This window comes from Centruroides sculpturatus, unplaced genomic scaffold (genome assembly GCF_000671375.1).
Source record: "Centruroides sculpturatus isolate CEXI.00-Female unplaced genomic scaffold, Cexi_2.0 scaffold125, whole genome shotgun sequence".
Taxonomy (NCBI): Eukaryota; Metazoa; Arthropoda; class Arachnida; order Scorpiones; family Buthidae; genus Centruroides; species Centruroides sculpturatus.
In genome coordinates this window covers 683,343-693,507 of record NW_019384337.1, presented here as the reverse complement: position 1 = coordinate 693,507, position 10,165 = coordinate 683,343, and the positions used below count along the sequence as shown (strand labels likewise).

Here is a 10,165-nt window from a genome sequence, read left to right as displayed (position 1 = left end):
GAAATATTTTTGAGAAAGATTTTATCATTATTTTAATAAAAGAAATATTTAAATAGTAAAATAAAAGCATAGAAATGATAAGCGGTGAAGTTATTCAATAAGTTTAATACTGTAATTAATATAAATTTATGTACAAATTTTTTAATTTTTAAAACTTTTTTTAATAATTTCTTCCTATTTGAACATGTTTCTTACTTGAATATAATAAACAGTTATAATTCATTGTTGGTATTCAAGTGTCTTATTCTGTTTTAATATCAATTGAAGGATCTAAAGTGTTACTTTGTTACAGACTTATCAAACGGTAGATGTTGGAAATGACAGGAATAAACAAAACTTTATTTGATATACATATTACAAAGATGATTTCGGGTCAGATCTCTCTTCAGTTTGATTCTTAGATTTACCTGTGTTTTGTAGACATTTAGTTGTATTATTTCAAACATATTTGTATTTTTCTTAAATATAAATTACAGAGATAAGCTTCTTACAATAGGGGTTACATTTTAAGCAATGTGGTAGAGTTATGGATAATTTATTCCAATATTCTATATAAATATTTCATCAGGTGAACTTTCATTCAGAACATCAAATAAGAGTTCAAAAATATATGCATTGCTTAAAAAATAGTAAATAGAAATGTGAAAACCAGGATTATATTAGGGAACATTTTAATGTTTAAAATGTTTTACAAAATTAATTTAGTTTAAAATATTATTTTATTTCACTTGAAAAAGAGAGAAATTTATTGATATACATCACCTTTCCTCTTCCTGTGAATCAGGTGAATCAGAGGAAGTTAAGAGTTTCTTCTAAAACAAAAGTTTTAGGAGTGACAGAAACAAGTCGTGGACAACCTTCATTGGTCCACTGATTTGGTATAAAAGGTGGTGGTTGCCTTTTATCAATGCTTTCTGTTATGAATCTCATGTCATTAGCTGTGCACTATTTAACCATGTAGATAAATTTCTTGCTGTTCCCAACATATGTTTGATACATCAATCCCATTAAGAAAGAATGAGACAAGAAGTCTTCTCAACCAACAAAGAGGTTCTTGCACTACATTCCCAGGTAACGAATGAAATAATTTGTAAAATCTTTCTCAGGGCAAGTAAATGTAAACTTTAAGATAGGATAGTTAAGTGGTCACAGTGGTTGCATTATCCTTGTATTGAGATTTGGAATGTATATAGTATTATTTTAAATATTAATTAATTAGCTTAATAATCATATTGAAATTTATCAAGTATGTTATTTTGTAATCTTTATCATTATTTTTCTATGTATACATAAATACAGTTGTTTTATATTCTAAATTGGATCAGGCCTACTTTCATTGCTGAATTAATATCCCCTCCTTATCACTCAGAATAAAATTGAAATAATTCAATCTCTATCGTGAGTTGGAACGCGATATAAAATATTTATTTTAACTGGTGTCAGACTCCTGACATTTGAATGATCTTACGATTTTTCAAAACAAAATAAAATCATCCATCTTGTACAGAGCAAGCAGAGCCCCACAGCTCCTGATCTCACAGAAGCATTTTTGTTTTATTTTTACATTTAAAATTTGAACTTGGTTTAAGTTATATACAGTCTTATTTTTGAAATACATATCTTTGTTTTGTAAGTTTTTATACTTATTTATTTTCGAATCTAAGTTTTTTTACATACTAATCATAATTATATTTAAAAGAAATTAATTATAAATTATACTTAACTAATCATTTTAATTTGAAATTGAATCTTAGCACCAGAAGTGAATGACAACATAGCAAGAAAACAGATATCAAAACTGATTTCCTATTCAGAAGGAACTATAGATGACGCCGATGAAAAAGAAGACTCTGATTTTGAAGAAAGAGCAAATAGTGATGATTCTATGGTAAATATAATATTTTTGAATTTCTTTTTAAAATTTGAAATATTTTTTTAGATATAAAAAATCACATATAAAATATACAAACAATACAATTATGTAATGTATAAAACATAAAAATTTATAAATTAATCTAAAATGCTATAATAAACCATTTTATTTTACTTATTATTGCCTAAATATATTACAGGCATACCTCACTAATATGGCAGATAAGGTTATAAATTCCTGCCATAAAATCATTAAATGAATCAGTTTTTTCACTGTGTGTGAAATCTTAAAAACATATATAATAAATATTTTAATTATGCAATAGTACTGGACATAAGAAAACAATACAAAAATAAAAATAGTGAGTAACAAAACCTCCTTAAGAGCAAAACAAGCACTGAAAGTAATAAAACATGAATGTAATTGAAAAGCAGTGTATTAAAGCACTCTAAAGCAAAATCCATAAACTGAGGTATGTCTGTATTATTCTAAAATATCCTTTTATTGTGTAATTATTAATTTTAACTTATACTTTCAGAAATTATAAATATTTTTATAAATATTTGTTTATTTGGTGTAGGAAGATGATGAAAAGTTAAATGATTTGGATACATGGCAATATTCTCCAAGTATTAATTTAAAGATTTTTTTTTTAATTTTCAAATTTAAATATAAAATATTTAATATCTTTTTAATAATTATTTTTCTTTTAGCTTCTTTTCATAAAAGCCTTCTTTCTTTAAAACCTGAAGAAGTACAATTACCTCCTGCACCTAGAGGAAGGTGTTCAAATTCACTTCAGGTATAATGATGATATTTTTATTATATAGATTTATAACTACATTTTTTTTATAATAAATGATGCATTTATTTTACATAACATATGATTTATTATTATGTATTATTAAAGATTTTAATAATACAGTTTAACCTGTGTATCTCAAACATGTTTATCTTGAAATTTAGTTTTTTCCCTGCGTTTTCAGATAAAGAGGATATTCTTTTTACAGAAATATTAAAAGCATAAAAAGTTGAATAACTGCTATCTTATTATACTCTCCAAAAATATATGTTATAGAGAGAATTAAGGATTGTCACAGTGATAATACATCTCTAAAACAAAACCATTCTGGGCCCTTAGTCTCCAGTTTTTTGTGTTACAACTCCCAATGTGTTGAAGCTGTCATGTGGTACCATCTCACACACTGATGTTAGATTGGTAGTCTCGAGTTATAACTGACGTGCTTTCCCATCTCACCATTTGAGTTCTTACTCACTTTGAGTTGAACATGTGAGATTTCTACATGAAAGTGAAAATGGCTGACGGATATGCTGTTCTTATTTGCAATCGAAACGTTAGAGCCGAAAGTTGTTTAAGAAGACAACAAATTATTTTGACCACGAGTAGATGCCATATCTTTTTGTGTCAAGTCAACACTAATAAAAGAATTTTAATTCATAATTGATAAAATTATACAGCAAATTTTTCCAAAAATAAAAAGAAGTACCTAATTCATCAAAAAAGAGAATTAAAATTATAGTAAATTATATGTATAAATTATTAAGAGCATAGACACTATATTAAGATTATTTATTAATCAGGATTAAGTTCTGATTAATAAATAATCTTAATAGACAAAACAATTTAAGAAATAGATCAAGGAAGAAAACTATATGAAGAAAGGATTAAATTAAAATAGTTTTTTTGTTACACAACAGATTTTTTAGCTCCAACACATGCAATTAATTTTTCAACTAATTCTCTCTACAAATCGAATTCTCTTTTTCTTGTAAATTTGTTGTCAAATTTTCCACTGTTTATTTTCTTATTATTTTCTATATATTTCTTTTTGTTCTGTTTGCCTATTTTTTAAAATAAAACACTGGAGGTTTCCATTTTGTTTTTTGCGTACTATATTGCTATAAGACAAAACTTTCAACTGTAACATGCATAAACTAATTCACGTTGATTTGTTTACAACTTGTTACAGTTAAGTTGATTGGTCGAATCATTATAGTTGCAAACACAGATGCATTGTAAATAATCCCATCATTCTTAATGACACACATAACCAAGTGAGTATGACGTATTTCCACTTGCCTTTCGAGTTTGCTCGATGGGTCTAACTCAAGACTACCAATTATGTGAGTCATAGTAACATGAGTGAGTTTGATGACATCAATTCGAGTACAACACGAAAAACTCTAGACTAAGGGCCCTATCAAATTGTATCTGGAATCAAATGGTGAAAATTGAGAGCCTAAAAGTTGGAGATAACCTTTAAAATTTTTTATAGATACTACTCAATTAAAAGCAATATTTTTTTCTTTAAATCATAGCCAATACTTTGATACCTTGTATTATATTTNATTACTGTTATCAGTATCTATGCTCATTTTATGTTTAATGAATAAGTCCAATTTCTCTTTCATTATTAAAATTGACTTTTTTATTGTGCTCTTTGTTACCTTAGCTATAAAAATGAATAAACTAATTATATTTTATTATATAGAACATGATATCCAAATAGCAGTGTGATATGGATCTTAACTTAGACTATAATTCCTAAATCAAGTCTATGTAAAAATATCAAAATTAAGTGAAAAAAATATTATATTAATTTGTTTGATATCTAGTTAAACCTTTTTTTAATTAGAAATAATGAGACTTTTTTCTTATTCTGATGTTATAATCTTCTATGTTACACTTAATGCCAAGTCACACAATTAAATAAATTTAACCACTGTTTGTTGGTATTAAATAACTTTACATAAATTACACAAGTACTCTCGATAGTGTATAACTGTCATCTTCAAGCAAAAATTGGAAATTATAACCAAATGCTTCTGAATTTCATAAGGAATTCAAGAAAGGAACATATTTTCAAATGTAATGTAATTTAAAACATACCGTGTTTCCCCGAAAATAAGACAGTGTCTTATATTAATTTTTGCTCTGAAAGATGCGCTAGGTCTTATTTTCAGGGGATGTCTTATTTTTCCATGAAGAATTCACATTTATTTTTGAACAAAAAAATTCCCAAGTTGAACTTTGACGAGAGTGATGTATATTTGGTCATGTCAAACTGAACTTAAATAAAACCGAAGTCACGAACTGAAGTGAACTTACAAAGTTCCCGTGCTGGAGTGGACTTCCCACTTGCGTTTCAACTTAACCTTTTTATAGCATCGACATCTGGCTCAATGACCAATTAGTGCTTACTGAACCGTAGTACTATGCAAATGTGATGTGGCGTGATTCCCAGCCGACTAATTAGCAATCACCAGCCGTAACATTATGCAAATCTGTGATTCCCAAGCCATAGTCTTATGCAAATCATGCCGTGTGGCATGATTGTCTGCTGACCAATCAGTGGCTGTACTTTCAAAAAGCCAACGGCCACTTTCAACCATCTGTCGATGACCGTTACCAGTAAAAAAACTTTGCTATGTCTTACTTTTGGGGGAGGCCTTATATTTAGCAATTCAGCAAAACCTCTGCAAGGTCTTATTTTTGGGGAAACACGGTAGAACAAAACACAAAAATTTTTTAAAATATTAGATTAGAAATAAAATGTTATATTACTACTATTAGTTTATTGATGTCATTATTTAAATGGAAAACTTATATTTAAGAGCATTTAATTGCCTTAAATGGAGAAACCCAAAGGTTAGAAGCTGAAATGTGAATTGATTATATGTTTTGCAAGAAAAATGTATATTGTTTCTGTTTCCTAAATAAATAGCACATTATGATCACTACACTGGTAGAGAAAGTTGGCTTCTGCCTACAAAGGCTTGTAATTATAATCCAAAGCCTTAGCTAATTCTATGCTATACCTTTCATGCAAGATATTGTCCTAGTACTCTGATAGCTTACTAGCAAGCATTCTAGATGTAGTCCCTATGTAAGAAAGATTAGAGATTACTCTTATGGGATTTTATAAACTCCCAACTTCTGCACATAATATCTGTCACTATCAATTACATAACATTCTACATAAAGAGGTTTTTGATTTGATGAGAACATATCCATACTTCTCTTTCTGCTTAATAGTAGTGCAAAATGTGTTTTAGTAATGATGATGGTTGGATATAGTGATTGCAAATTTACCAGGTATTACATTACTGGTAATTTGATAATTATATTCGGGATTGCCGATTTATTGGTAATTTACCAGTAAATTCGTATTAACAAATGATTTAAAATGAAACTGAATTACTGACAGAATTATTGGACAACCATTTATTTTTAAGTTTTCTATCAATTTAGACAAACAACATTCTTGTAATAGCAATTATTATGACATAACAGACATTGAAATAATGCTAATAATTAAATTAGCACTCAAAAAACCTTAACAGTCCAGTACTAAATATTTAGTACTAGATTGTTAAGGTTTTTTGGGTGTTAATTTATATGCATTCCAGTATTCCTGTATGAAGGTTTTTTAATTTAAGTTATGCTGATAATTATGTTTTTCTTTATTTTGAAAGTAGGCTCTTAAAAAACAATACATTTAGGCTTTCGTTGTCTAATCTAGATCTAATTTTCATACAAATGGCAGCTGTATTAGAAAAAGTTCTCTTGGAATCAATACTAGTTGGATGTACTATCATTAGAGTATTGAAAACCTTTTTAAGATACAATCCTTTATTTTTTGCTCTACGAAATAATTAATTTCTTTCTTAACTATATCTTTCACACTTTTAAACTTACTTATATTACTGTTATCAGTATCTATGCTCATTTTATGTTTAATGAATAAGTCCAATTTCTCTTTCATTATTAAAATTGACTTTTTTATTGTGCTCTTTGTTCTTGTGTTGACTTGAGAAGTTGCTTAGGTAAGCAATGAACACCTTTCACTAGAATCTGAGTCTGAACTAATTTCAGTGACATCCGCAAATCATGATTTGTTTTCATTTTTTGATAAGTGCTTGATTATTTCTACAATCCTATTCAAAATTATATTTTTATTAACATTATTGGATAGTTCATGTGACTTATATTTTGGTTTTGTGGGTTATTTTCCTGTATTATACTCCAAAAATGGGTCTTGATTTTGGAGTATAATACAGGGAATCAAGTTATAAAAAAACTAGAAAATTCCTTTTAATAACCTTAAATTACAAATTTAATGACCCATCACCACCTGCACTGTTTTCTTGCTATGGTATGGGGGAGACAAAAAAGAAATCTGCTTCCCACAGGTATTTCTTGTGGGAATTTTAGGAAAATAAATGTCTAATTAATTAAGAGGTTTTTAACCGAAATACTGGTAAAAAAAGTTAATTACTGGTAAATATAATGGGGTATAATTTTCCTAATTTACTGTTATACCAGTGAACCAGTTATTGATAATGCAATCACTAGTTGGATCCATATAAACTTTACAAGCAGCCCTCAAGTGAACAGTTTCACAGAACAAGCAGGAATTCAGTGTAAGTTACAAAGTGATGCTACACCATTTGACTGCTTCAATATATTTTTTGATGATGAACTTTTAGGCAAGATTGTTGAAGAAATGAACAGGTATGCTGATACTTTGATGAAATGTGACAAATTATGTGAAATCAGTCACATAAAACACTGGAAACTTACAACAAATCCAGAAATTAGAGAATTTTTAGGACTTACTATAATTATAAGTATTATTAGAAAACCTTGCCTAAGTATGTATTTTACAACTGAAGATGATTTTTCTATACCATTTTTTTCAAGTGCAATGTCAAGCAACCGATTTCTGCTTTTATCATCATGTTTGCATTTTACAGACAATGATTAAGTGTCAGATGGTGATGATAAATTGCATAAATTACACAGTGTTATCGATCATTTTTGCCACAGATTCATATATGCTTACATCCCAGATGAAAATGTGTGTGTAGATGAAAGTCTTAAGATAGACTGGGATTTAGGCAGTATATACCTAGCAAGCATGCTCGTTTTGGTGTAAAAAGCTACGAAATTTGTGAGTTACAAACAGGATATGTTTGGGATTTTTTAGTTTACACAGAAACTACAACAGAATATGGCAATTTTGAAGATGGGCAAGGTGAGAAAATTGTTCATACATTATTAGAACTGTTGCTTGGTAAAAATTACAAGGTTTTTCAACTCACCAACATTAGCTAAAACATTTCTCGATAAACAAACGTATGTGGAACTGTGAACAAAAATCATATTGGAATGCCATGCAATTTTTCTGATCATAAATTGAAGAAAGGTGAATTTATGATATGTCAAATAGATCATTTGTCTGTATTTTTGTTGGAAAGATAAGAGGGAAGTGTCAATGCTAAGTACAATGAGTGATAATGAATTCTCAGTTTCTGGTAAATGCAATAGATCAGGAGAAATAATAATGAAACCAAATTGTATTCTAGACTATAATCATAATATGGATGGAATTGATCTCGAGTGTAAAGGTGAGAGAAGACTGTCATTAGACTTAGTCTAAGATAGAGAGGAAAGGGGGATGGAAGAGAGAGAGATAGAGTTGTGAGGAGGAGGTGGGATAAAGGAGTTGTGATGGAAGGAAAGTTGATAGTTCAGATAGGGAGGGTGGGTTCACTTGGAAGCACTATGTCGCATACGTTTAACTAGTCCCATTTTGAAAATACAGTGTGAATATAGAGTAATACAAATGGCCATTCTGGCTTATGTTAAAGTTCCTGGGTGTTGGTGGTTCGATATTCTCTTGTTGTTGTCATTTTCATTGCATGTGTCTTCCTGTTGTTGTCATGTTGTCACATTGATTGTTTGTTGGCGTATTGGTTACTGGTTGATTTGTCATGGTGTCTTCTGGTAACTCTGTATGATGGAGTGATACACAATTATCTGTGCATGAGAAAAACTGTGAAATAGTATAAAAAAGTGTTTTTTCACATGTTGGATATTGCACTGTATTATGCTTGTGTTTTGTATCGACATCTAACAAAAAAACAGATATCATTTCTTGATTTTCATATGGTTATCATCAGAGAAGTTATGGAAAGTTTCGCACAAGCAGTCATGTAACCTGTTGTGGTTGACTGTCATATGAAAATCCATTGCATTTATCCGAATGACATTTTTCTAGCCACATACAATCAATCTATAATACTGTAAGGTCTCGTTTTATGCGGTGGATACATTCTACAGAAAAACACATATAAAAAATTCGCATAAAAAAAGACTTTACTTGCCTTGAAAAAGTAGGGATACGTTCCGTAATTTTCTAAAATCGCATAAAACCAAAACAACGAGTTAAAATTAACTTAAAACCGCATAAAAAAGTTTGCAGAAATTAAAAGAAATAAACTGCTTAATAAATTACTTCGAATGTCTGAAAGAAATTCATATAAAAGCTTAAAATAAACTTTATTCAAACTTAATTCAGTTTATTTTATTGAAAAGTAATACAAGGGGAATCTGCGAATTGCAAAAGCTCACTCTAAAAACAAATCACTGACATCTGGATGTGAAGAGTTAATTAAAACCCCTTTAGTTCCTCGCCCGAGTTAACTCGGGCAGGTTACGTAGCGTTACATAAAACACGGTCCTTAAGGCTTTGAATTTTTTTTGAATTTTTGGAATGTTTTTTGTCTCCAAAATTTTTAAAAATATTTAAACATATACGGCCAGCTAGCATTCACCCTACTTTAAACCCTTGTCTTCCCGCGACGTCTATGAGAATGCCCGGGGAAATCCAACTCCAGCTCTGTTCAAGGTCATCCAGATGTGTAAACAATGACTCATTGGTGTTAAATTTCACAGAAGGGCAAGACAAAGGAAGTTTAACTTTGAAGCTTTTTCTTCAAAATTAACGCATTTCTTTCGTTTTTTTTTTTCAGTTTTAAGTATTTTTTTATGTTTAATTACATTTATATCAAAAATTGCTAGGAACTAAAGCGATTAAGGTAGATCTAGCTGTCCTTTACATCCATAAACGTTATATGTCAGTGGAACAAATGGAGTGAGCTTTGAGCGTTCCAGGATTTTTGGAGACTGTCTATATGCAGGCTTCCTAAACAAGCCTATATGTATGCTTGTCCAAGAAATTTTTGGATGAAATACAAACCGCACAACTTCAAAATCGCATAAAAATAATTCGCATAAAAAGAGACCTTACAGTATATCTAATATATCTAACCAGAGTTTGTAAAAGTATGTTCAGCAAACAAAAGGCAAGTAGAATCACATTACCAGTGTGAACAATGTTCCATTCCACTATGCATTGTTCCTTGCTTTCAAATTTATCACACAAGAATTAACTTCTGAAATAAAATTTTTTGTTTTTACATTTA

The 10,165-nt window shown here is 29.3% G+C and overlaps 1 long non-coding RNA gene across 1 annotated transcript; it reads left to right on the top strand.

Moving 5' to 3' along the window:
- The first annotated feature begins 1,646 nt into the window (after nt 1–1,646).
- On the top strand, nt 1,647–2,676 carry LOC111632354. The gene is made up of 3 exons (XR_002757847.1): nt 1,647–1,888; nt 2,454–2,502; nt 2,587–2,676. It is a non-coding gene; the product is annotated as an uncharacterized LOC111632354 (long non-coding RNA).
- Nucleotides 2,677–10,165: the final 7,489 nt, after the last annotated feature.